The sequence below is a fragment of the Cnephaeus nilssonii genome, assembly GCF_951640355.1.
Source record: "Cnephaeus nilssonii genome assembly, chromosome: 10".
Taxonomy (NCBI): Eukaryota; Metazoa; Chordata; class Mammalia; order Chiroptera; family Vespertilionidae; genus Cnephaeus; species Cnephaeus nilssonii.
This window is the reverse complement of record NC_137081.1, coordinates 69,089,658-69,117,505: the sequence shown is the minus strand read 5'-3', so window position 1 is coordinate 69,117,505 and position 27,848 is coordinate 69,089,658. Positions and strand designations below refer to the sequence as shown.

General features: G+C 38.2%; 1 protein-coding gene across 1 annotated transcript in view; it reads left to right on the top strand.

Moving 5' to 3' along the window:
- ARHGAP15 (Rho GTPase activating protein 15) overlaps positions 1 to 27,848 on the top strand; it is a 665,200-nt gene that overhangs the window by 299,424 nt on the left and 337,928 nt on the right. The window lies entirely within an intron of this gene.

Here is a 27,848-nt window from a genome sequence, read left to right as displayed (position 1 = left end):
TTTGATGATTACTCTGTCAGCTATGTAATGAAATTGAGTGTAGAGAGTTAAGAATGGAAGGAAGCAAGGAACCACTTAGGAGACTCTTATAACAGAGATGGGAGGTAGTTTCTGTCTTAGTGTTGAGTAGTAGAAATAGGTGATTCCAGATGAAACAGAAATTGATTAAATATGATAGTAGAAAGAGAAATTCCTTTGAAATATCTTGTTGGACTTTTCAGCACATGATTTCCAGTAACTATTGATATAAAAAATGATGATATTTGAATTTTATCACAGAGATATTTGGCAGTTTTTAGTAAAAGTTCCAGATATTGAAGCAAAATATTGATTGGAATCAACCTTAAGGAATGGTTAATGAGGATGTGTACCATCTTTTCATAAGTTTCTTATGTGAATGTTATTTCTATCTAATAATATTAATTAATAACATATCACTGCTCCTTCAACATCACTTTTTTATGGATGCTTCAAATATATTTTTCTTTCTCTTCAGATTTTGCCTTGCTTAATAGTGATATAATGATGGTTTTCTTGGTGTTTATTTTGCTTGGGATTTGCAGTGATTCTTGAATCTGAGGCTTCCTGTATTAAAGTAGCTTTGGAAAATTCTCAGTCATTAGCTTGAAATACAGCTTTTTCCCATTCCCTCTCTCCTTTCTTTCTGGAATGCCAACTTCATGTCTCTGAGAACTTTTCTTGTATTTTATGGTATTTTTTGTATTTCTTATTCTTTTGTTTTCTGCACTTCAGTCTGTACATTTTATTCTGAACTAATTTCATTTTTCTATACATGTATAATCTGGAAATATGTCTTAATTTCACTTATCATATCTTCATTACTAAATTTCATTTCATCCTGTTTATCTTTTCCAATTCTCTGCCAAAACGTTCAATCTCATATTATTTTTTAAATATATTGTATGATTATTTACAACTGGATAATCCAGATATATTATAGATCTTTTTTCATAACATTTTTTATTTTTGTCAATTATTTATATATTACAAACCTACTTTTTAAATCAAGTAGGACATTGTGTATGAAAAATTATGTACATGATCCAAGAATCTAGATAATGATTTTTTTTTTCCAGAGGGAATTTACTTTTTATTTATGGCAGGTGCTCTAAGCCTGGGGCACATTGCTTTGAGTAGGATTAAGTTAATTCCCTCCCAATGCTGGGTTTCTGCATTTGGGAGGGCCAGTATATTTCCAGTTAATTGTTATGCTTAGGATATAACTGAAAGCCTCAGGATCTAGAACCAAAACTCCAATTTTGTTTCTCAAGCCCTATGAGATTCCCATCAACTCTGATAACCTCTCAGCCTATCTCACACTGCTTTTAAGTACCGAATGTCTCTTACTGGCTTATTTCACTTAATGTAATACTCTGCAGATCCATCCATCTATCACAAAAGTTAAAATTCCCTTCTTTTTTACCATTGAGCAATATTTCATTGTGTAAATGTACCACAGTGAAATAAGCCAGAGAAAGACAAATACCATATGATCTCACTTATATGTGGAATCTAATGAACAAAATAAACCAATGAACAAAACAGAAACAGAGACATGGATAGATGGAACAGACTGACAGCTGTCAGAGGGGAGTGAGGTGGAGAAGGCTGGACAAAAGACAATTAACAAAATATATAGAGACACGGACAACAGTTAACTCAATAAATTCAATAAAAATAAATAAATGCAGAATGTCTGAGTGGAAAAAAGGAAGACCAAATTCTGAGCTCACTTCTTTGGGATTCCATTCTCTTAAAGATATTGGTTCATAAGTTTTCTGTGCCTTGTTACTCTTTAATGTCTTCAAAGGGAAATGGTGTGTGTGTGTGTGTGTGTGTGTGTGTGTGTGTGTGTGTGTGTGTGTGTGTGTTTGTCTGGCAGAAGCTGATCTGAAGCCAGTCAGCCATTGCCTGAAACTTTGTTTAATGAAAAAAAGAATGGTAGAATACAAAGTAGATTTTAGAGGAATCTTTATATTTTAATACAGGTATTTAGAAATAAAAATGTAACTAAATTTAACACAGATTTAAAAGACAAAAGTTATAAAATATATAAATTACCCCCAAAGGAAATGTAATTAAGAACCTTATAAAGATAAAAGCAGGAAATAATAAAGAAAACCACAAATGAAGCAGATTTTTGTCAATAAAACTAAAAACTGAAAAAAACAATAAATTTGAAAAATTTATTGTCTCTTAAAAAGAAACAATAAATTTGAAAAAAATTGACCATTATAACATTATGTTAGAAATAAGAGAATAACTAAAAACAAATGACTTGCAAGAAAATTTTCATAAACTTGCTTAATAAATCAGAAAATCTAGATGAAATTAATTCTTTTTAAAATTAAATATACAAAATTTATTCAAGAAATAGAAAAACTGAATAGAAAAATTATCATAGAAGAACTTTTAAAAGTAATAAAATATCTACATTTGCAAAACCATCAAAAACAAGTAATTCCTTATAGGTACACTAGAGGCCTGGTGCACAAAATTTGTGCATGGGAGGGGGGTCCCTCAGTCCGGCCTGCACCCTCTTGCAATTTGGGACCCCTTGGACATCCCTCTCACAATCTGTAACCACTGGCTCCTAACCGCTCATCCACCTGCCTGCCTGATCGCCCCTAACCCCTCCGCCTGCCTGCCTGATCACCCGCCTCCGCCTGCCTGCCTGATCGCCCCTAACCACTCTGCCTACCTGCCTGATCGCCCCTAACTGCTCACCTGCCTGCCTGATCACCCTTAACCGCCTCTGCCTCAGCCCCTGCCACCATGGCTTCGTCTGGAAGGTCGTTCAGCTGTCTGGTCTAATTAGCATATTATGCTTTTATTAATATAAATTTCACCAAACCTTCAAAGACCAAACAATCCCATATTATATAATATCTTCCCCATATAAATATGGAAAGCTTCCCAATTTATTTTATGAGATTGGCATTACCCAAAACCAAAATCAAACAGGGATAGTTCTCAAAAGGAAACCAACTGCAGGCAAATCTTAATGATGAATAAGACAATAAGACTTATAAATATAATATTAGCAATCAAATTTTATTAACCAAGTGCAATACTTATCCCAAAAGTGTAAATATCTCCAACATGAGAAAATCCGCCTTTATACATTCATTGTAACTCACTGAAGGAGAAAAACCATATGATCATCTCATTCAATTAAAAATTGAATTTTGATAAAATTCAATACCTGCTTTAAAAAGTAGTATGCCAGTGTGCCAGTAGTATGCCAGTATGCCAGTATGCCAGCAGGAAAAAAATGACTGCCATGTATAAACATATAAAATTAAAAACCTCTGTGAGACTAAAGACACTATGAATAAAGTAAAAAAAACAAAAAAAAAACAACAGATGAGAAATACTTATTTGCAGAAAGGACAGATAGAAAGACAGAATACCTCCAAATGGTATAGCTGAGAAAAAATTGTAAAAATACAATTAATTTAAAGTTTTAATAAGTTTAAGAATAAAAAGTTAACTTTACTATGTCAGAGAATTGCAGGCTTAAATAGGACACCATTATCACTCATCAGAATGAGAAATATTTAAAGACAATAATGTCCAGTTTTGAAAGAATGTGGAGAAAAGCATTTTCAGTCATTGTTAATTGTAATTTTCAAGTAGAATCTGGTAGAATGTATTAAAATTGTCCATTTCCTTTGATCCTGCTCTTCCACTTTTAGGAATCTGTCATATACTTGTACAAGTGTACTATATGTAATACTTTCAACAATAAAGATAAAATTTTAAACAGTACATCTATATGTTGTAACATTGGCTTATTGTAATAGAGTAATTTTATTAAATGCCTATTTATAGGAATGCAGTAAATAAAATAAGGTACATTGGGGAAGGTCAATTGGGAAAACTAAGCAGTGGTTAGAAAGAATGGTGCACTGATGTGGGAATCACTCCCTAGAGATCTGTTTGTACCCCATGAAGATGTCAGGGCTTGAGGGCACCTAGGAAGTGGCTGGAGTAAAAGCAGAATTTGATCCAGGAAGAAACATTCCAATGCTATTTAGGAGTTAAGGAATTGGAGAAAGCCAGGAAGAGAAATTGTTTACAGTAGATGGTTAACTTGCCTACAACTACTGATACAAGATATGAGGTTAAAAAAAATCAATTAGTAAAAAGCGAGTATTGTTTAAAAGAATGTCATATTCAATCCTTTTTGTTTTGGATCCCCATTTTATGGGGATATGGGGTTGAAAGAATAAGACAAAATCAAAACCAGAAAATGAGTACATTCTAATTTCAGTTGACTCAATCTGAGGGGATGGTCCCTCAGCCTGGCCCGCACCCTCTCGCAGTCTGGGAGCCCTTGGGGGATGTCTGACTGCCAGCTTAGGCCTGCTCCCTCCCCCACCCCCAGGGAGCGGACCTAAGCTGGCAGTTGGACATCCTTAGCGCTGCCATGGAGGTGGGATAGGCTCCTGGCACTGCTGCTGCACTCGCCAGCCATGAGCCCGACTTCTGACTGAGTGGTGCTTCCCCTGTGGGAGCACACAGAGTACCAGGGGGCAGCTCCTGCATTGAGAATCTGCCCCCTGGTGGTCAGTGTGCTTCATAGTAACCAGTCGTTCTGCTGTTTGGGCGATTTATATATTAGCCTTTTATTATATACTCGAAGCCCGGTGCACGAAATTCGTACACGGCGGGGGGTTGTCCCTCAGCTCAGCCTGTACCCTCTCCAATCTGGGACTCCTGGAGGGATGTCTGACTGCCCGTTTAGGCCCGATCCCACCAGGATCGGGCCTAAACGGGCAGTTGGACATCCCTCTCACAATCCAGGACTGCTGGCTCCCAACTGCTTGCCTGCCTGCCTTCCTGATTGCCCCTAACCGCTTCTGCCTGCCAGCCTGATCACCCCCTAACCACTCCGCTGCCAGCCTGGTTGATGCTTAACTGCTCCCCTGCCAGCCTGTTTGCCCCCAACTTCCCTCCTCTGCTAGCCTGGTCACCCCTAACTGCCCTCTCCTGCAGGGTTGATCACCTCCAACTGCCCTCCCTTGCAAGCCTGGTCCCTCTCAACTGCCCTCCCTTGCAGGCCTGGTCCCTCACAACTGCCCTCCCTTGCAGGCCGGGTGCCTCCCAACTTCCCTCTCCTGCTGGTCATCTTGTAGTGGCCATCTTGTGTCCACATGGGGGCAGGATCTTTGACCACATGGGGGCAGCTATATTGTGTGTTGCAGTGATGATCAATCTGCATAGTACTCTTTTATTAGATAGGATAGAGGCCTGGTGCACGGGTGGGGGCCAGCTGGTTTGCCCTGAAGGGTGTCCCGGATCAGGGTGGGGTTCCCTTGGGGCATGGGGCGGCCTGAGCGAGGGGTCTGTGGTGATTTGCAGGCCGGCCACACCCCCTGGCAACCCAAGCGGAGGCCTGATATCTGGAATTTATTTTCCTTCTACAATTGAAACTTTGTAGCCTGGAGCGGAGCCAAGCCTCCTGCTGCTCCCTCTGGGGCGTCAGCCATTTGTGTGGCAGTTAATTCACCTTCTACAATTGAAACTTTGTAGCCTTAAGTGGGTGAGCCCAGCCAGGGTGTGCAGAAAGCTTTGCTTCCCCTGTTGCCGCAGGCAACCCTGGCCTGCTCTCTCAAGCTCCATTCTGCCGCCATTTGTTTGAATTTGTTTACCTTCTATAATTGAAACTTTGTAGCTTGAGTGTAGGCTTAGGCCTGCAATGGCTATAGGAAAGCTTGGCTTCCTCTGTTACCTGGGAAACCTTGCTCTCTGTGGCTGTAGCCATCTTGGATGGGGGTTAATTTGCATACTCACCCTGATTGGCTGGTGGGCGTGGTTTGGCTGGTGGGCGCGGCTTATGTAGCTGAGTGATGGCTAATTTGCATATTACCATTTTATTAGATAGTAAGATTCATAGTAAATGCTTATTGATTATTTACTATGTGCCAAATCTGTTCAAGGCTCTGAGCACACTATAGTGAATAAAGAGGCGAAAATCCCTGCCCTCATGGCATTCACATTCTAGGGACAGTCACTGCTGGTCTCACTTTATTGGTTGGTTTGGCCTGTGCCCTGCTGTTTGCTATTCTCTTTTGTTTCCTCAAACCTGGCTTCTATTGCTTATCTGCTTTGTTTGGATTTCTGGTTGACATCACACTGCCCCAACTACCAGAGTTTTTGCCATTTGCTTGAATTCCGAGGTTCTTCAACCTCCTTGTCCTATCCTCAAGGTGGAGCTGTCAGCACTCTGTATGGCACAGGGACACAGGGGTCCCCTCCAAGCTATGCACAGGCTGTGGGACCAGGAGATGCTGTTGGGCCTGGTCACAAACACCACCCCTGGCCCCCTCTGTCCTGCCTGCCACATCTCCCACCTGAACTGCCACACACTGGAAACCTAGCACCAGGCAAGGTTTTTCCTCCTCACGTCCTCTCAGCTTTAACCTCTATGGACAGGTATCTGGATCACTCATTTCCTTCTCAGGAACCCTGGGAGGCATCTTCAGTCTAATTGTGATTCTGTAAAATCTCCATGGTTGAGGTTTTCCTTGCATTGTTTACTTGTTTGAAGATACTATTGTGATATGAACTTTTTTTTTTTTTTTAACTTAGGGTAAATGGTAGTGCCTAAATAAGCAGAAGGAATAGAGCCTGGGACCAGGCCCACAGTCTTTAGTTAGGTCTCTTTATGAAATGCTGAAATGCTACACAGGATTAATTCCTGCTGCCCACAGGGTTCTGACGATTAATTCCATCATATTCTCTAATCCCATTTCATAATGTATCAGTCCATCATGATCACACGTGTGGATTGTAAGGTACCCCACATGTGCTTGTGCATATATGTAAATGGCACTCTAACTTTCCCCTTCCTACTCCCCATTTATCTGAAGTGCATTTATCTTCTTTCCTAAATAAGCTAGGAGCATTTAGGGGAAGGGAGAGGTAGTTACTGAGATACTTTGTTCTTTGCATGTTTGTATTTAACATGGCAATTATAATAATGGTTAATACTTTTGTCAGGCACTTTGTCACAGAACTTTCATGAATTGCACTTAATTATCACCACAATCCTATGAGGCAGCTAATCTCTTTATCCCCATTTTATAGGAGAGACTTAAGCACTGTGTGGTAAAGTGACATGTGCAGAAATCGAGCTTATGAAAGGCAGACCTGCATCTGACCATAAAGTGTTATCTGTAGAGTCCACATATTTAAACTGGAATGACACTGTCTCTTTTAAGTTCTATATTCTGTACTCAAAGTTATAGGCTCTCATTTTGTTAAGCATTGTCAAGATACACAATAAATTAAATACACACTCCAAAAATTTTAAAATGGGATGTAACATATCTAAATGATGAAATATTATATAACTACTATAAAGGCTTTGTACAGAGAGTATACTCTAATTTGGGAGAGTTTGGATTACCGGGATGAAAAGTTGTTGAAGATTTTTTGCAGCTTCTGGTGAGGAAAAGGGTTTGCCTCCCATGATATTAAGAATAAGAAACTCAGACCAATAGATATGGTACAGTTTGGGGATTAATAATTCTATTTTTCAATCCTCACCTGAGGCTATGCTTAGAGAGCAGGAGAGAGAGAGAGAGAATGAGAGAAACATCGATGTGAGGGAGAAACATTGATTGGTTGCCTTGCCTTCCATAGGTGCCCTGACTGGGGATGGAAATGGCAAACTTTCAGGGCATAGGATGGCACTCAACTGACTGAGCCACTCCGGCCAGGCAATAATTCTATTTTTTATTATAAGAACAGGAGCATAGCTATGAATTATATTATTCCGGTAGCACCTGTTAGTTTAGAGTAATGTAGAGAGACTGTCCTGTGGGGAATGCTTGCCATGGCCAGATGATAAGAAGAGGGAGTGAGTGGTAGTGGGCTTATTGGGGTCATCAGCACAGAGATGGCTGGTCTTGTGCTAAATGCTGCACTAGAAAAAAGGCTTCCATCTACTCCTCTGAGCCTTTTCTTTCTTTGGAGTCATAATTTCTCCTTTGCTCTAATGTACTCATTACACTAAAGTCCCTCTCCATTCCTCTATCAAAATTGTGTTTCAAATACGTAGGACTAAGAGTATCTAGATGAGTAAAACTGTAAAAATCTACTAAGAGATATAAACAAAACCTTGAAGTATGAGGACACACTTTGTTTCTGAAGGGGAATTCTTACTATTATCAAATTTTATTTAACCCAAAGTAATATACAATCCTATCAAAATCCCAATGCAAAATTTTGGGGAAAGAGAAAAACATTTAAATTTATTTGAAAGGTTTAGAGTCAAATAATAGCTCCCCCAAAATCACAAAAGGAATAACAAAGGGAACATGCCCTATGATATACAGGGAAAATCTGAAATAATAATTATGAAAAGTTTGAAATAGCATAAATCAAGAAAAAAACCCTCAAACTGCATAGAGAAACCAAACAAAAAAAGAGCATGGCCTCTATGTAATAGAGAATCATAAACCAGTAGGAAAGGGAAAGATTAACTAATAAATGGTGCTAGAAAGCACATTATTTGGAAATAATTTTAAAACAATACATTCTCATATACCCATAAAACAAAACAAATCTAAGAAGAAGTAAATAATTTTTTAAAAAATCATAACAAATAGTGGAAAATATGAGTCAAAATCTGATATCATTATGGGAAAGGAATTTCTAAGAATTAAATGTTAATTGAAAAAAATCACAAAGGAACGATGTCTGAGTTTTACAATGTAAAAATTACTAGTAAAAATAGCATTTTTGTTTATAAATAATTTCATTCAAAGGGCCATTCAAAAGAAATTGGGGAAAATATGTATAGCAATTATAGCCAAAGTTTAATAAACTTATTGAAGTCCTCTTTCAAATAAATCTTTAAAATCCTATAATTGAAAAGAAAAATGTTTGAGGATACTAGCAACAAAGTCTGAGAAAATAAATGATTAATTATAAAAGAAGTAATACTTTTTACAAAATTTGCTAAGTATACAATATTATATTACTTAGGAGAAATTATGAATTGAAGTGTTCCAATATCTAAATTTTAGTGAGATAATGCAACTTAGAACAATCTTTCTAGAAAGTAATTAGGAATGCATTTAGCAACCTTCTAAAATTGTAATGTTTGACATAGTAATTCTTTCTCTGAAAATCTCTTCTAAGAAAAACAAATGAGAAATGTTAACAACAATAAAAATTTATTTATACAACATGGCCTCATTTTTCATGACAAAAAATGGAAACAACTAAATCATGAAAATAAAAAAACCTTAAATATACTATGATAAATCTCTATGACAGGTTACTATGAAGTCATTAAACTAATGATCTCAAAGAATAATGTCATGGAAGAGCCCTGAATATATATATATATATATATATATATATATATATATATATATATATTTGAAAAATAAAAACAAGATACAATATTGTGTATTAAGTTTGACACATATATGATGCATATAGTAGATGCATTAAAAAACTGGAAGGAAATACATTAAATATTAAGAGGACTATATTTGAGTAGTATGATTAGAGTTAGGTTTTGATTTTCATTTTACATATTTCTGACTTTGCTTATTTTAAAACATGCATATACTGTATTGATAATCAGAAATTATTTGATTTAATATGTTTTTCATGAAAATAATATTTTACCAATATCTTAACAAATAACCATACAAAAATATTACCCCTTCATTTAACTGTTTAAAAAGCTTTATCTAAATGAATAAACTGATCATTAAAATTCCTGTCCTGAGACAGCAGGTTTAAGAAATTAGTTTGTCATCCAATGAAGCTCTTAACGCTCCTGGAATCACACTATATGACAATTGACAATACTGCCAATATGAATGTCAAGGTCAGGTCAGTATATGGATACTGAAGTCTCACTTATGGGAAATGCAGCTCATTAGTATATAAGGAGTTTATCCAAGTTTCTCAAATGTAGTGGCAGTTTTAGAATAGAGTCATGATAATGAGTTCTGTAAAAGAGACTCAATTTACTCATCTTCTGAGCCTGAGCATTTTGGAAAAGAATGTCATGGGGAGAGAATGGAAAATAGAAAAGGAAAAGAGTATGATTTCAGAGCAGCAATTGCCTTGACTTATAGTCTTGCCAAAGATGGCTTAGAAAAATCAGTATAGCAGGGGTTAATTTTATAGGCTGTCTGAAATGTATCGGGTTTATTTTGTCAACCTTCTGCCACTGTATTGTCTGGGTTATATTACAAAAACACAGAGCCATACGTTTCTGGCAATTTTGGTGCATAAAGAACAACTTTTCCTACATTTAGTTATCAGAGTGGCGAGTGTTCTCCAAAGATCTGGAGGTAGTCTGAGCCTCTGCTGTAATTTACCAAGAAGTCTTTGGGGTCTACTTTCAAATAATACCATCCTGGGCCCTTTGAGCACACTGACTTTCTGTGATTTGCCTCATGATAGCATATCAGATATCTGCCTGACATCATGGGATCATAGGGTATCTGTTGATGGCAAGGAGAAGGCCATGGAGTCATATTCTCTGATAATGTTTATTCCACATCTGTGATTTGTGTCCTACAAGGCTCTTGGGACTTAAACCATATGTGCTGTATTTGCATTAATGGGAACTTGAGAAGGAGAGGCCATAGCTCTATTAAAATGTTTAGCTTTCCCTCCCTCATCACATGCTAATAACTACTCCCAGGCCTTGTATCATGGAGCTGCAGGATGCAATGTGGAGTGGACTCATTGTTTCAATACAGGGGACTTAAAAACAAATAGTTGCCATCTCTGCCTCTGATAGTTTGCCAGGCTTTTAACTTCTTTGGTTTTTCCCTCTTTAGATCATGGTGAGGTACCTCAGATGTATTCCAAACAGCACATTACCCCCCAAGTCTTTGTTTCTTCTTTTATAACGAAAATCTTGCTTGAAGATATATTTACAAAACCCAAAGTCTAAGCCAAATTCCAAAGGACCACATCCTACTTCTACTTTAAAATGGCAGGAAATTACTTACCAGAGCAGAATCCCTCACACAAGGTTATTCACCATTCAGACCTAATTGTCAAAAATGAGACAAGAATTATGGACTCTTTCCATAGGGTTAAATATATTCAATATTCAATGGTTAGTTTATATATAGAGACACTTTGAAGCTTCTTATAAACCAGGGAAGAGAGAGAGAAAGAGAGAGGGAGAGAAGCTTCTTATAAACAGGGAAGAGAAAGGGGGAGAGAGAGAGAGAGAGAGAGAGAGAGAGAGAGAGAGAGAGAGAGAAAGAAAGAAAGAGAATGCCAAGGAGCAGGGCTTAAAGATAGCATCATTTATTACCTAGTGTATTTTCAAATTGCATTCAAGGCCCTTTAGTAGATCACAAACTCAGTTTAATGATTTGGGATCAGTATTTTTTAATGAAATGAATTAAAGTGTAAATTGGAAGAAAATTATCAGACTACCTTTTATATATATTAAGGAGAAGTATTATTTCATGAAACTTTTGTTTCAATTATACAATTTTTAGATATATATATACACATATACACATATACAGTATATGTACTGACTATTATATTATGTACAACTAGAGGCCCGGTGCATGAATTTGTGCACCAGTGGGTTCTCTCGGCCTGGCCTGCGCCCTCTCGCAATCTGGGAGGAGGTTGGACTGCCGGTTTCAGCCTGATCCCCGCAGGCCCAATCCAGACAGGAGGTAGTCTGATCCCCTCAGGCCCAATCTCCGCAGGCCCGATCCAGTCAGGAGGGAGCCCGATCCCTGCAGGCCCAATCTCTGCAGGCCCAATCCAGACTGGAGGGAGCCCGATCCTGTGCATTGAGCGTCTGTCCCCTGGCGGTCGGTTGGTCATTTTGTCATTTGGTTCTTAGGCTTTTATATATATATAGACTAGTGGCCCAGTGCACAAAATTCATGCATGGAGGCGGGGGGCGGGGGTCCCTCAGCTCAGCCTGCAACCTCTCCAATTGGAGACCCCTTGGGGGACATCCCTCTCGCAATCTGGGACCGCTGGCTCCTAACCGCTCACCTGCCTGCCTGCCTGATTATCCCTAACTGCCCCTGCCAGCCTGCCTGATCATCCCTAACCTCTCTGCCTGCCTGCCTGATCGCCCCTAACTGCCACTGCCTGCCTGCCAGATTGCCCCTAACTGCCACTGCCTGCCTGCCTGATCTCACCCCTAACTGCTCTCCTCTGCTGGCCTGATCTTGCCCCCACTGCATCTGCCTGCCTGATCACCCCTAACTGCCCTCCACTGCTGGCCTGATCTCGCCCCTAACTGCCTCTGCCTGCCTGATCACACCTAACGGCCCTCCTCTAACGGCCTGATCTCGTCCCCAACTGCCCTCCCCTGCCAGCCTGGTTGCCCACAACTGTCCTCCCTGACCGGCCTGATCTCACGCCAATGGCCCTCCCCTGCCGGCCTGATCACCCCTAACTGCCTCTGCCTGCCTGGTCACCCCTAATGGCCCTCCTCTGCCAGCCTGATCTCGCCCCCAACTGGCCTCCCCTGCAGGTCTGATCTCGCCCCCAACTGCCCTCCCCTGCCAGTAAATTTGGTTACGATTGGTCAGTTTCTATGCCAGTCAGCGTCAAAAGCTCTGCCTCCTAAGCAGCCATTGGCTCCTCACAGTTCACCCAGATTTGGTTCTGATTGGTCAGTTTCTATGCCAGTCAGCATCTCTGGGCCTATCTCCAGACCTGATCAGAGAGGTGGGGCTGATCAGCAGCCCCTGTGGAGGCCCGGAGAGAAACAGAAGCAAGGCTGCTGGCAAAACCCAGAGAGAAAGAGAGAGGCAACGATTGATCAACAGCTGCCACAGAGACTGCAGAACAGACCATGCCTCTCTCTCCGGGTCTGATCTGCAGTGCTCTTGGCAGTCAGTGCTTGGTCGCTGAGCCCGCACCGGCAGCAGTCAGTGCTGGGTCGCAACCCAGCACTGACTGCAGGACTGACTTCCAGTGTTTGGTTGAGCCTTTGGTCGGTGGTTATGGACCCTGGGTTTTCATATATTAGGATAATAGGTGGATGGATGAATAGATGATAGATAGATAGATAGATAGATAGATAGATAGATAGATAGATAGATGATAGATGAGAGAGACAGAGAAGGGGGGGGGGAATTGTGTGTGTGTTTCTGATAAAAAGAAAGAGGTATTATTTATCAGTGTAAAAATATATCTCATGCCATGGATCATGGCCAAAAGAGTTTAAAATCCATCACAGGACTGTACCTTCTGAGTACTTCTGGACAGTGGCTTCTTTAACTTTGGAACAAATTCTTCTCCTAATGCCTCCCTCATCTTAAATTAACCAGCTACATATAAACATAATATAATTAAATCTTAAACATTTTTAGAAAACTTTGTGGGTGAAACTTAGTGAGCTGTGGATCCAATGCCATAGCCATTCATCAAGAGTAGCAAATTACAAGCCAGATACTGATTCTAATGATGGGGAAATTTCTCGTTAGTGTCCCACTCCTTAGGATCCTAGACAGTGATAAATCACACAGTAGTTGATAGTGAACCTCAAAATGTGGGAGCAACTCACTGTATTGAAGATCTTTAGATATCACTTACCTGGGGACTGGGATTATTTCTCAATATCAGTAATAATCCAGTTAATGGTTATAGGACCATCTTGATGAATCAGGCAGAAATCTATAGTTGGGACAGGTGCTAGGGAAAAGTTTAAGCTGATAATATTGGAAGAAAGTGTGTATTCTGGACAGAATACCAAGCCAAAAACTAAGATGACAGAAAACAGCTCAAGCTGTTAGAGATAGAGGGTGAGTTCCAACCAGAAATAACAAGAATATTTCACAGGCCAATTGGATAATCAGTGAGTACATGGAAAAGGCTCCTTTTCGGATACTCATACAACCATCTGCCTTGAATGCAAGGATGGATTATTGTTTGATTAAATGTTGAGTTATTTAATTGGGTGAGGCTGATGGAAGATGGAGTTAAAGAAAGGGGCGGGGCATGAGAGACAGGGAGATGTTCAGCAGAGCCCCAGTTCCTGAAGAGGATACTGGCAAAAAGGACTCCTGTCAGCTGAGAGGGTCTGTGTGCTATGTAAGCCACCAGAATAGGAATCAGAAGCCAACAAACAAGATGAGGGTAGACTTACAGAACTGATCTTCAATGAAGATAGGATAGTGAGAACCAGGTGCATCCTCAACTCTCAGGGCCCAAGATCACATCAGGTCACCTAGGAGTGAGTTAAAAATCTGCTATATATGCCAAGCATCTCAAAAGCCTAGCATCTAAAATCAGAGGCAGAGAAGTAAGCTGCTTGAGCTGTTTGGAAAGAAATGCAAAAAGGCTGAGAACAAGAAAGAGCCTTAGAAAGTCCAGGAGACCATAGTGGAGGCCCGTGCATCAGATGGCAGCGGTGTATCTGGCATATCATCTTTCAGGAGAGCTACCCTGGCACAACCATGGAAGACAGCACCATGTTGACAATTAGGGAAGTTGCAATACAGATGCAGTTTTAAGAGAATGTCTCCATTCCTCTGACACTATGATATGGCCCTATTGATACAGCTGCTCAGGGAGCTCACGCTATTTTCCTCTTGCCTAACATACCAAGTCAGACATGTTTTCTACATTTTAAGGTCTTTTGTTATCTGAGTACCACAACTCCACAGTACAAATGTAAGTCAACTGAGCTATAATGCATTTCATAACCTTTTATTGAGAGCCTGTGGTATTCCAGGTGTTCAGTTAAGTACTGGGGACACATGGTCTTTGTCCTCAGGGTTGAAAAAGTAACTAAGTAATTGTAATAGTGAAATGAACACCATAATTGAGCAAGTACAGGCTACTGGAGGGACAATTCTTTTTTTGATCTTCAGAGGTTAAAAGAGCCTTTTCTAAGTAGATGATGTCTGAGTAGTTACCTGAATAAAGAGGAGGAATTTGCCAAAACCCAGGAGACTATCAATCAATCAAATAATAATAACCACCATATTTTTTAGTAGTTACTATGTGCCAGGTACTATGCTAAATTCTTTTCCTGAATTATATTTTATATAACCATGGTCCTTTAAGGTATATATTATTATTTTTCTCAGATTATAGGTGAGGATATTGAAACACAAAGATCCTAAATAAGTTGTTTGAGTTGTACAGTTGATAAGTAGAGGACTTGAAAAGGTTAGAGACAGAAAGAGTAATCATGAAGTAATCCATATAAGGAATTTAGATTTTATCTTGAGGACAATAATCATCCAATCACTGACTTTTGAAATACAGGAAACAGATATGGGTTTGCATTTGTGCATAATTTAGAGTTACCAAGCCCAACCCAGAGTAACTTTTAAATCACGTGTGGAACTCGGTAAACAAACAGATTTCCTAGGTCCTATGCCAGGGTTCTGATTCTTTAGGTCCCTATGAGCATGAGAATCTATACTTACAAAGATCTCCAATAATGACTCTGATATCAGTCAGATTAGGAATTCACTAATAAGTGGATGCAGAGAATGGATTGTAACACAAACTGGCAGTAGGGAGATCTGACAGGAATGATGGCATCTTGGATTGGAATAGATAACAAAAGAGCTGTCTGAACTAGAAATATAAAGTAAAGATTTGTCAGTTTATTACTCTGATGATAAAAAACAAAACCAAAAACACTGGTGTGGGTAATGTGCTTCAGGAGTGTGTCCTTGCATGAGAAGAATCGTGACTTACAAGAGAATGCTGACACCACCTCTATTTATAGGGTGAGTACAGGGAGAAGAGCCCAGAAGAGGACTTAGGCACAGCCTCTTCATGTCCTATAGAGATGTCATAGCCTTTCCTGCCTGCCAGTCAGTGCACAAGTTGCTCATCACCTGTGTGATTCTCTTTCCCTCCTTTTCTCCCCCTAAACCCATCTGTCCTTGTAAGAACCGTCTCAAACACTCTTCCTTGAGGACTCCAGTTTGCCCTCAGAGAAACTTTGGTTTGTTCCTAAAAAATTAGTACGTATGTCCATCTTGAATCACAATTAATTATAGTTTTCTAATTGTTTTTCCATCTTGGTTTTGCATTTTCACACTAGATTTTTAAGCTTTCTAAGTACAAAGGTTACTGCTAACTTTTTTGAAATACATCATAGTTCCTAGAATTAGACTCCAGGAGGTGTTCACTGGGCACCTAAAGATCAGTGGTTGCTGAACGGCTCCCTAGTGTTGTGTGTGATGAATAGTGATCCGTATGTGCCAATATACACAGAGTAGACCTATTGTCCTGGTGCAGTTATTAGTAGTTTGTACCTCTTTTGCCTTCAACATTGTTACATTTACATGTAGACAATAAATTATATAGTCACCCTACTGATAATGCAGCCAATATACATTTTTTTAAAGTGAGCATTTTTACTACTTCTTACAAAAATATTATTTTGTGGGGAGGGAGAGTAAGGAGTGTTAAGGTGTTTCTTCGTACATTTAGCATGGTGTGATGGGTGTGTCATTCTAGATGTTATATGTCTCCATTACTAGATTGGTGGGGCCAGCTGCTCGCTCGCACCCGCTGATGGCCCCGAGCAATCAGGACAGGCACTGGGTCCTGGCAGTGTGTGCGAGCAGCAGCTCCAGCGCTGGCTGCAGGTGAGAGCAAGCCTGGCGCTGGCAGCGTGTGCAAGAAGCAGCTGCTGGCCCTGATCTCCCCTCAGGAGCAGGGGGAGGTGGAGAAGCCCTGAGGGGCGATCGGGGCTGGCAGCCCCTGCTTGCACCCCTGATGGCACTGAGCCATCCAGGCTGGCTCTGGGTGCCAGCAGTGGTGTGAGTGGTGGCTCTGGCACTGGCAGTGGGTGCAAGTGGGGCCGGTGCTGGCAGCAGGTGCAAGCGCCAGGTGGGACCACAGCTCACAGGAGCAAAGAATTTTCAGGAACCACCAGAGGCTCGCCCCAATGACGGCGCCCAGCGCCCCATCTTGATCTGGTGCCCCACTCACCTGCTTCACCATCCTGCCGCGGCCAACGCCCACCATGTTCTGCAGATTTCCCCTGCCATCTCTCACTGCTCGGTTGTTCAGTTGTTCCAGTTGTTCCACTGTTCGGTCTATTTTCATATTAGCCTTTTATTATATAGGACAAGTGGTTTTTTTTAATTGCATTAAGTTATATATTATAATGTTTATAATGTTACTAAATTATAGTGTAGAAATGCTAGATACTTTTTTTCATGTTTATATAAAAGATAACCCTTTTCAATACATGGTAAGGGATTTTCCCAAATAGGCAAAATTGTTGTTTTGGAAATTTTTTCCAGAAAAAAATTCAACATTTTCAATTTATTTAAACCTATAGTTCATGGGAAAAGAGAAATGTTCTCTCATTCATGAACTTCCTAAATACACATGCTTAGTCTATCATCCTCAGTGAATGATGATACTCTTTTACAGAGGACAACATCTAGATTGTCAAGCTATTGTTTAAATACAATTTCAAAATTTTCAGAAACCAAAAGTAAGGATTGATTATAGTATGAACTTTACTTCTTCCCAGACTATATACTGAGACATCAGAGAAGGAAATAAGATACCATTCTTTTTAAAATTATATTTTTATTTATTTCAGAGAGGAAAGGAGAGGGAGAGAGAGATAAAAAAATAAATGAGAGAGAATCATTGATCAGCTGCCCCCTGCACACCCCCCACTGGGAATTGAGCCCGCAACCCAGGCACGTGCCTTTGACCAGAATTGAACTTGGGACCCTTCCATCTGAAGGCCGACACTCTATCCACTGAGCCAAACCAGCGAGGGCTAAGACACCATTCTTTCTTGCAGTCCACACTTTCTCCAAGGGTAATTCTTAGTCCCCTCATTTTCCAGGTCAAAGTGTCATTAATCCTGTGCAAATAGTTCATCGGTGCCCTGGCTAGTCTGTATTTACTAGAACAGCACAGAGGCACTCTGTTTATGTCTGACAAAGTACTTATAAATCACACTTCTCCTCCAGATCATAAATACACATTTATCTTTAGCATATATCACCAACTGAGTCATTTTGATGTAAATATTGCACCTCTTAAATATGATGATAATAGAGGCTGTGAATCCACAGATTTGTGCAAGTTCTCCCTTTCAATAACTGAAAATATTTAAATCGCAGACACTTTCACATCCTATGGGGAGTGGCAGACAGACGTGTCAATAGAATGGGACCTATTATTTTCTCTGAGTAATGAATAAAGCAGACTCACTGGCATCTGATAGGGAATTGTGGTCCTTTTGCTAAGTTGGAAGGCTTGGGTTGTGCTGCCCAAGCACAGCAGCCCAGAAGTGAGGGATTCAGGGGCAGTCCTCAGCTTCTTCAGGTCTTTCAGCTCTGTCATCTCATAGAAAGGGCTCTATGGTGAAGGGCTGTAAACATCACAAGGTGGGCATTCATCTGCAGAATCATGCAGCTTTCTGAAACTGGTATTCTGAAACTATCTTTGGATAAGAGGGTCCCCACGATAATAGAGAATCTACATTGTGGCGGCATTGCCATCTCTCACTGCTTGGCATCCTTGTCTGGAAACTCAGTTGGCTGTAATTTCACATGAAGATTAAAGCACAGATTTTTATGTGTATCTTCTGCTCTCCAAATGTAAAAAATATAAAGTACACCTACATTCACTTCTAACTAGCAGTATTGTAATTCAGCAGATTTCTGTTTTTCACTGAAACCTGGAGTTGAATTGTCTTGAGCCGGAAGGCATTCAAGCTGCTGTTTTTCACTCAGCTATATTTCTCCATAAGCATCTAATTGTTTCAAAAAGTGATGTACAGTATGCAAAAGCCTGAATCTCATGCAAATAAGTCTGTACAGCACTAAAGTTAACAGGTGTTCTCATTAATGTAAGTAGACATGGAACAATTCTTGAATGTTTTATAAACACTCATAATCATAGCCAAATATGTTATAATAGCACAGAGATACTTACATACTGCAACATCTTTTATTCTTGTTGTGCAATCCCAGCACTTATTAATAGGAGACGTTTGTGAGTAATTAACTAGTGGCAACAATACCTGTTTCTACTTAAGTCTCTTAAATTTGTTCTAAATAAAAATATTGGAAATATGACTAGTGCCACCTGTCCTCCACAGCTTGCTTATTTATGAATGTTAATGGTGCTCTCATGAAATTAATGGCTACAACATTGATGGACCAGCAATTAACACCTTACTGAGGTTATCTGAAGTCTTTATCCATTAACCTAAGGGTTAACTCATGATAATCTTACATTTGTCTCCAATTTTCCATATTATCAACTCTCACTTAGAAAGCTCCATATGTAAGGTCAGATTCTTGGATGATCTACCATCGATTACCCCTACAAAATACATGGTGGCTTTGGAATACAATCAAGAGCCTTCTATCCCAGCTTTATGCATTGAAATACAGACCCACTCTATTGTTTGAATCTAGAACGTATTGATTTATGGGAAAATATAGTCTCAGACTGCAGTTCTTCATCTTCAAAAGGGATTGCCTTCTTTACTCTGATAGAAGTGTTACCAGTAGTTATATACTACTTACATTGCTTGAAAGAACACAATAGTATTGCAAATTTTTATTACAACGGAGGATGAGTTAAGTATACTGTGGCATATCAAACAATAGGATATAATGCATTCACTGGAATGTATAAAATAGATAAGGCTTATTTATTAATTACTAGTGCCCCTTAGGTGTGGGTTGTGCAGCCACTCAGTGGGTAAACAAAATTGCCCTTGGCTTTAGAGTGATTATAGTGTAAAGGGGGGAACAGAGAAATCCACAGGGCACTGCAATATAGACCCTGTGTCCTATGATGAAGGCTACCATGGGAGCACTTAAGAGAACATCTATTTCAAAGAACCCTTTTCTGTAAAGGTCACATTTACATGGATTTTAACAATACTAGTAAGCTAGAGCAAGTCAGGGGGTTCTGAACAAGGGAAACAACCTGCTCTAAGGAAGAAGTAAGTAGTAGATGGCTGCACTGCAGAGATGCAGAGGGAAATGTGGAGCGGGTGCTGCCCAGCAGGTAGGTGGCAGAGCACACGGGTCAGGCAAGCTGAAGTTAGACAGTTTGCATTGCAGCATAATAGCTGTGGGGAATCTCAGGATGATATCAAGCAGAGGAATGGGATGTTCAGAGCCAAATTTCAGAGAAGGGAAACCATAGATAAGAAGGTGAGGGGACTAAAATATATTATTTTTAAATCCATGTGGGAAATGACGACAGTACATAGGTAGTTAAATGAATAAAAGCACTTTTATAACAGTACACATATTACCATTAAAGTGTAAACACATAAATAATGAGTATCAATTAGTGAAAAAATATAGGAGGATATACAACAATCCAGTATACCTTGGGGAAAGAAATTGTGTGTGTATGTTATACTTTTGTATTTGTTAAAAATTTTAAGTTGTCCATTAAATAAATGACAGAAGTAATAAAAATAATTCTTCTTTAAAAGTAGCGAGGGCAGCAGTTTCCCAAATGCCATGTGACTAGCTGAGTAATACTGCACAGTGCACATAGCTCAGGCTAGAAGCTGTTCTGTGTTTGGCAGTTACTGATTGAGTGCTAGATACCAGTGAACACAAGTCTCAGTATGATTAGTTTATCTAGAGGCAACTTCTCCCCCCAAGTTTAAACATTAACATTAACAGCAATAAAACTCTAAGCTGGTATCTTTATACACCAACTGCTTCGATTAGTCACTTTTTCAGTCGTTTTTCATATGAGCACCACAGGCAAAAGTTTTGGTGTAGCTGACTGCAAAACTGTGGGAACTGCTAAACTATCTTCTAATTACTTGGATAGTATTCTTTCATGAATATTGAGAAGACTGTTTCCCAGGGCTTAAATATTTTACCACAGATGAAAGAATAAACCCGAGTTTTTGTTTGAAATGAATTTGGGGTTGGGTATTTTGTTAATAAAACAGAAAGGTAGAGTGGACAGTTGACATGGGGTGCGAATGTTCACTACAGGGCCGGTTTTATTATGCAGAACAAATCTGTGTTGTAAGAATTCATGAACCAAATTTCTTGGGTGTCAAAGGTACAGCTCAATTTCAATTAAAAAGCAGTTTCTTAAAAGGTTGGCCTTAAACCTTAGGTTTCAGAATGCGCTTGAGATCTGTCGTGTGTGTAGTCCAACATTTGTTTACTTTCCATTAAATAAGAAATTGCTTACATGGGCAGGTTATTTTGATATGATGACACCACTGAGGGTTTTGATACATGTACATGCAAATCAATCAACTCCAAACATATTGAAAACATATCCAATAAACATCTGGAAACTAATGAACGCACATTTGTTAACACCAGGGGGATTGTGGAAACGCAGCATCCATTTTTGCTCAGGCTTATTTAGTGGCATGTGGATTTAAGAACATTTCACAGAGTCAGAAGAAACAGTGTAATTATAACATAAGGTTCAGCATCTTTAGATATGTAGAACATTTTCCATTGCTTAAAACAAATATTCCCTGAGAAAGTATAAAACATTTTTCTGACTTGCAAAGTTTTTGCAGTCTATCATTTAAATTACTTAAATAAAGGGAGCTTTACTGCTCCCCAAAGCTGAGAATATAAGACCCTCCATGCATATTAGCTTGTTCTTCTTGACAGGCCAGAAAAGTGTTTGTGTGTGCCAATTAAAACAAAAATGGATCCCTGGTGGCTTGTTCCTCACACAACTTCTGAAGACTGCTATCATTGTTTGCTAGGGTAACCCTGGATAAGGCTGCTAGCCAAAGTAAACAAACTTTTCAAAACTTTCATGACAGATGGGGGTTGCAAATGCATTTTAATAAGAGAGTTGCCAAAGCAACTTATTTTTTTATAATCAGCATATATTTACTTAACATCTAGCAACATTGGGAACACAAGGCAGATACTTTCTCACAAAATGTTTTAACAAGTAACATTTTTGGAAAGACAAATTGAAGACCTTTTGCTTCTAACTGATATTTTACCCTTAGTTTTATGTTAACTTTGCTCGACATGTTAATAAAAATGTTAGGAGTTACTCAGACCTGACTGTAATTTGAGACAGACATGCTGCTTGATAATGTCATTTCTTTGGTGATCATAAACACCTTTGAGACCAAATAATTTAAGTATTATAGTATAACCATGACAACCTTCATTTGATCAGTTATATCAAATGTGGAGTGTGATACAAGATGAAAAAAATATGTGAATGTGAAGGTTTTTAAAAAATTATTGCTTCAATGTTATGTATCTTTATATCTCACTATTTTGTAGCCAAAATATATATCTCTATTTCTTGCTGTTAGATTTAATAAAGATATGGCCAAAATTAATAACAAAAATAATTTATAGTCACTTTAAATTTACTTAGTATATTTTGACATTACTTTTTATATTCGCTAATTCAAATACAATGATTTCATTATGAAGTCCAAAGTGTCTCCAAAAATAATAGTAATTAAATTCTATTCCTTTTAAATTAGTAATCCACTTATTTGTAGAATCACTGTAGCTACATCATTTAACATATTTTAGGGTTCTTTCAATATCTGGCATATTTTATTACACATTTCCTATACATAGTTTTAGCTTCATTAAGGTGGAATAAACTCTCCTTTGGTTTATAGTCAAAGATTGACCCTAAGCAAAATTTGAAAGTTATTTAGTTCAAATGTGGGATTGTTTTAGTTCTTTCTAATAAGATCTTAAGGAGTTTTGGGAATGCTCCAATTCAGTTTTAGATACAATTTTTTCATTGCAGCATAGTGGTAATTCTTGAGAGGAATAAAAGGGAAAAAGTAAATCTGAGTAAGGCTGTTGGGTGATCTTTTAAAAGTGTGCTATATTTAGTATAACAATAAAGAAACAAGCAACTTTTTTCTAAGGTTTATTTTCCAAATTTCACAACTAGGCTGAAATCCTCATGGTCCTTTCTCCATATGCAGAGAGTCCTTGAGTGTATATGACTGTTTGATGAGGACTAGTGAACTAGAAATCAAGATCTTTGTAATCTCTTAATTCTATCATTTAAAATGATGCCAATTTGATAGAATGGCATTCTCATTTGTTTCATTTTCTTCATTTGCAAAATTACTTTATGATAGTGGAAGGAAGCTGCTTTTGAAGGATGTTTATTATGTGCTTTGAGATCATTAAAGCTGATATCACTTTGCATACCAAGTGGCAGTATTCATATTCTTAATATACTAAAGTTCTGATACAATCAACCTTTAACAAATAACATATCATGACCAACAGTTTATGCATAATTCCATGATGTAAATGTGTCTTCAGTAATTATTCCATCCTCTGAAATGTTGACATGAGTCTTGCCTGTGCCACTTGCATTGGGACTTTTGTATAGGCCATTTTCTGTTGTTGTTTATCTTTTGTTATTTATACATATGTCCCATTTATCCAAACAGATTGTGAGCTCTTGAGGGTGGGGGCTGTGTATGCCTAGCTTCTAGCAATATGCCTTACATTTAGTGGATGTTTAATTAGTTCTCCTTGATAGTTAGGACAATGTTTGGTCAGAAACACATCCTCACAGTCTCCTAAACAAATAATTATTTGTAGGATTGATTCTACAATAGGAAGAATGCTACTATGAAAGAGGGGAACACATATTACTCATTATCTCTTGCATCTCTGATAGTCTCTCAATATGCTTTTGAGGCCAACCAACCTGGCCTCAAATGCATGTTGAGAGACTATCAGAGATGCAAGAGATAATGAGTAATATGAAAATGAGTAATAGTAATAATAGACTATCAGAGATGCAAGAGATAATGAGTAATATGATAATGAGAAATAGCCAACAATATTTAACCACAAAATATGTTTTACTGGTATCTGTAGCATAAAGTTGTCCATTGATCATTATTGAATTTGTTTGATTATTATTTATAAAAGATTGTCATAACTAAATTAAAATGTCTACAGTGTTTACTCTATGAATCTATGAATAGGTTTAATTTGCTTTTTATTTTTTTATTTTTTCCAATTCTAAACAATAAATTCAATTATTCTTATAATCAGAAAAAAATGTGAAGTTCTAGAAAAGTTTTTTTCTATTCTACTAAACCACAGTATTAAAATTTTTAATAGCATAAATACCATTCTACATATTACTTTCTTATTTAAATTAAAATCTAACATGGGAGTCCTGGCCGGGTGACTCACTTGGTTGGAACATGGTTGCTTATACTGAATGGTCATGGGTTCGATTCCCAGTCAAGGCACATACCCAGGTGGCGGATTCAATCCCCAATCTGGAAGTATACAGGAGACAACTGATTGATGTCTCACATCAATGTTTCTCTCTCTCTCCCCCTCTCCCTTCCTCTCTCACTAAAATAAATGAAAGGGTATCCTCAGGTGAGGAAAGAAAATCTAACATAGGAAAGACTAATTGCCAGAACCATATTGGCAAGGGTGACAGTTAATTGACAATATGGAAAAGGGAAACACTTCAATAAACATCAATGTTACCTGTTAAAACTCCTTTAAAGCATTTTCAATTAATAAAATAATATTACATTTGTTAAGAAAGGCTAAAAAACTAATTTTTTTCTCATCTCCTCTCAGTGCAGTTTGGAGGTGGGTTATCCCTCCTCCATCTTCAGAGAAACCAAACCAGGACACAGACCACGGTCCTTAGCACTAGGGAAAACTATTGTTGAATTAATACCAAAAAGGCTTAAGAAATGTGTTTGTTAGACATTTGTCCAGTGGACATGCTTGTGTAATTTCCTAGGCATACATTTGTTATGAGCAAGAATTCAGATGGATCATTCTTTAGTGTGAAAATGTTTGGGGCAAATTTCCCCAGACAGGTATTTGAAGATATCTATTTTTTACAACTAGCATATTTCATTAAGATTGCTTTGGTGCCAAGATATATCCCTTCCAAATTGGACTTGATGAAGAAAAAGGGTTTCAAGAAATATTTGTCTAAAGGCTTCCAAGCAAAATGGAAACCAGTAGCTCTTGCCTAAACTTATTATATTTCCTGTAAAGTCTTTATCCACTTCACCCCAGGATCTGTCACTTAAGCAAAACATGTTATTAAAAGAATACATTAGTATGGCTTAATATCAAATAGTTTAAGTCTGTTATTAGTTCTACATCACTTTGATTGTCATCAGGGGTTGTTCAATCAAAAGGTGCTGTCAAAACTAACATTCTTTACTGATGCCTTTTTCCCCCAAGAGTGCTGAAAATTTGATTGTTCAAAGTGCTAATATGATTCAGAAAATCATTTATCAGAAAACTTAAAGAGGTAATGTAAAAAAGTGGATGGAGAACCTGAATTAAGTGGGTTTTGCCAGTCAAAGACTTTGAAACTGCTTTCCTGTGAGTGACTGGGATGGAACAGAACAAAGTCAATTACTGACTGTAATTAAGAAGTGGATGCTTTTAAACTGTAGAGAGCAGTAGCAGACTTCTCCAGACTGTCTAGTAACTCAAAAGATCAGTGGGAAGACGGTGGAAAGGAAGTGAACTGTATCTCTCTGACAGTATGTTTTGAAGAAATTGCATCCATATAGTTCTGATCTAGCTTCCCAAAATGAATTCATAAATCAATGATTAAGTATGATTAATGCAGTAAAATGTTTGGACAAAGAAACTTTTAAAATTCATTTTTGCTTGTGGTTGTTTTAGCATTAAAGTATCTCCTTTCCATTATATAGAATGCACCATAAATGCAAATGCACTGCTTAGTACTTATACTGTATTTTATCACTGTTTGAACTTACTAGCCTGGAAACTGAACTGTACTGGCCCTTTCTGAAACCTTCAGGATACAGGAAATCTAATTATATTCCTTTTTACAATTTCAATAATGATTTATTTATAATGGCAGGGAAATATGTTGTAGATTATGTTTGGGCTAATGTATTTTTCTTTTTGTATGCTAACAAATTGTGATATGATATAACACATTCATAATCAAAATATTTTACATGTAGATTAGGATGAAGGTAGAGGCCAAGGACACTACTAGTTTTCTTGGGTTAGTTAGAAGTGACCTTATATTTTTAGATTACTACTTCTGTGGAAAGATTTTATAAAGTAAATATTTGGGATTTTATGTAAGTAAAGAACATTGCAAGGGTATTTAGATAATTAGGCAAACATCAGCTTAACTGTGTTTTACTAGACACATAAAACAAGACTAGCCTGGCCAGCATGGCTGAGTGGTTGAGAATCAACCTATGAACCAGGAGGTCACGATTCTATTCCCGGTCAGGGTGCATGCCCAGATTACAGGCTTGATCCCCACTGTGGGGTGTGTAGGAGGTAGCCGATCAATGATTCTCATCATTGATGTTTCTATTTCTCTCTCCCTCTCCCTTCCTCTCTGAAATCAATAAAAATATGTTAAAGCAAACACACAAACAAAATTTATTCAAAAAACAACAACAAGAAAAAAACCCAGAAGAAGACCATTTGGGGGCTATTTTGAGCCATCCCAAATCTTACATGCAATTTTACTTTAAAAAATAAAACGAGTGATAGGCCCTGGTGATCTGTCAAAGTCTAGTGTGGGTAATTAATTTACTCTTATTTTCTAAACTTTGATTTTTCATAATTGCATATAGTTTGGGTAGTTCCCCATTCCTTACAGTTGTGAAATGTTAGAATCCATCTCCCTTAAGAATGGATGCATTGCAGTACTGAGTGATGTTGCATCTCTATATAGTTTTTCTAAAAATAAATGACAAATGAATATTTATGGATGTGTGTAATCAAAGATTACTTTAACACTCTGGGACCATTGTTATTAAATGTTGCCATAAGAATCACTGAAACCTTCAGAGTGAGCTATTCTGGGTAATAATTGTCACTTTAATGATAGAATTATGGAGACAGCCTGAAGCATGATTTGTGATTTCCTGAACCTGTGCCACATTGCAGTGTTCACCTCCTATTTAGAGCGAGTCGGGCTGAGGAGAGGTGACTAGCTCCTGATTCAGGATGTTGAAATGTCAGTCCTCTAAACCTCTGAAGCCTCGCTTGATGTGTGACAGCAGCCGGGAAATGTTCATCTTCCTGTTGAAACAAAAAGTCAATAAAACAAAGGGAAAATCTGCACAGTTCAGATTGATGGCCTAATGCAGAAAGCGTGCCCACAGCCACTCTAATCCAATTCTTCTCTAAGTAGCCCTTTATGTGTGAAATCAAGAGCATCACTCTGTTCCTATAGGGTCCCATCCTCTCTCACAATTCTGGGGAGAAAGAGATTCGCTGAAATGAAAAACACATAGTTACATGCTAAATATTGCCAACTATTTAACAGCCCAGAGAGTCTGGAATGGGAATGTTCATTTGATAAATACTCTCCATGAGAGGTTCAAGTATGTAAATAAACTTCTATTCTAATACACTCCCGTGGTGGGGAAATTGGTCCTTTATTAATTTCTGATAGATCTTTATGATAGGAAAGTAGAAATATCCAAATGTTATTCATTTGAGTGACCTTTTAGAAAAGTCTGCATTTAGTCTCTTTGGTAAATAATCTGTTTTAGAGCCCTCTATAAAAGGAAATCAAATATAGTGATACTATTAGATTTTAAAAAGACAAACAGGAAAGAGCCAAAAGTGCAGAATGAATTCTGACACACCCGGCTACATTTTTCTGAGGCTCTGACTTAAGTGGATACTGTCTGCATTATTCTGAACTTCCTGGCTTGCTTCTCCTTGAGTTGGAGTAATTCAGCTTTAAAACTACTCTGAGTTAATCATTCTATTATGAAAACAATAATGTATTTGTTATGACATGAAAAAACAGTTTATAGTGAGCAGTTCAAAATGATACTAGTCTCCCAGTTCCCAGAA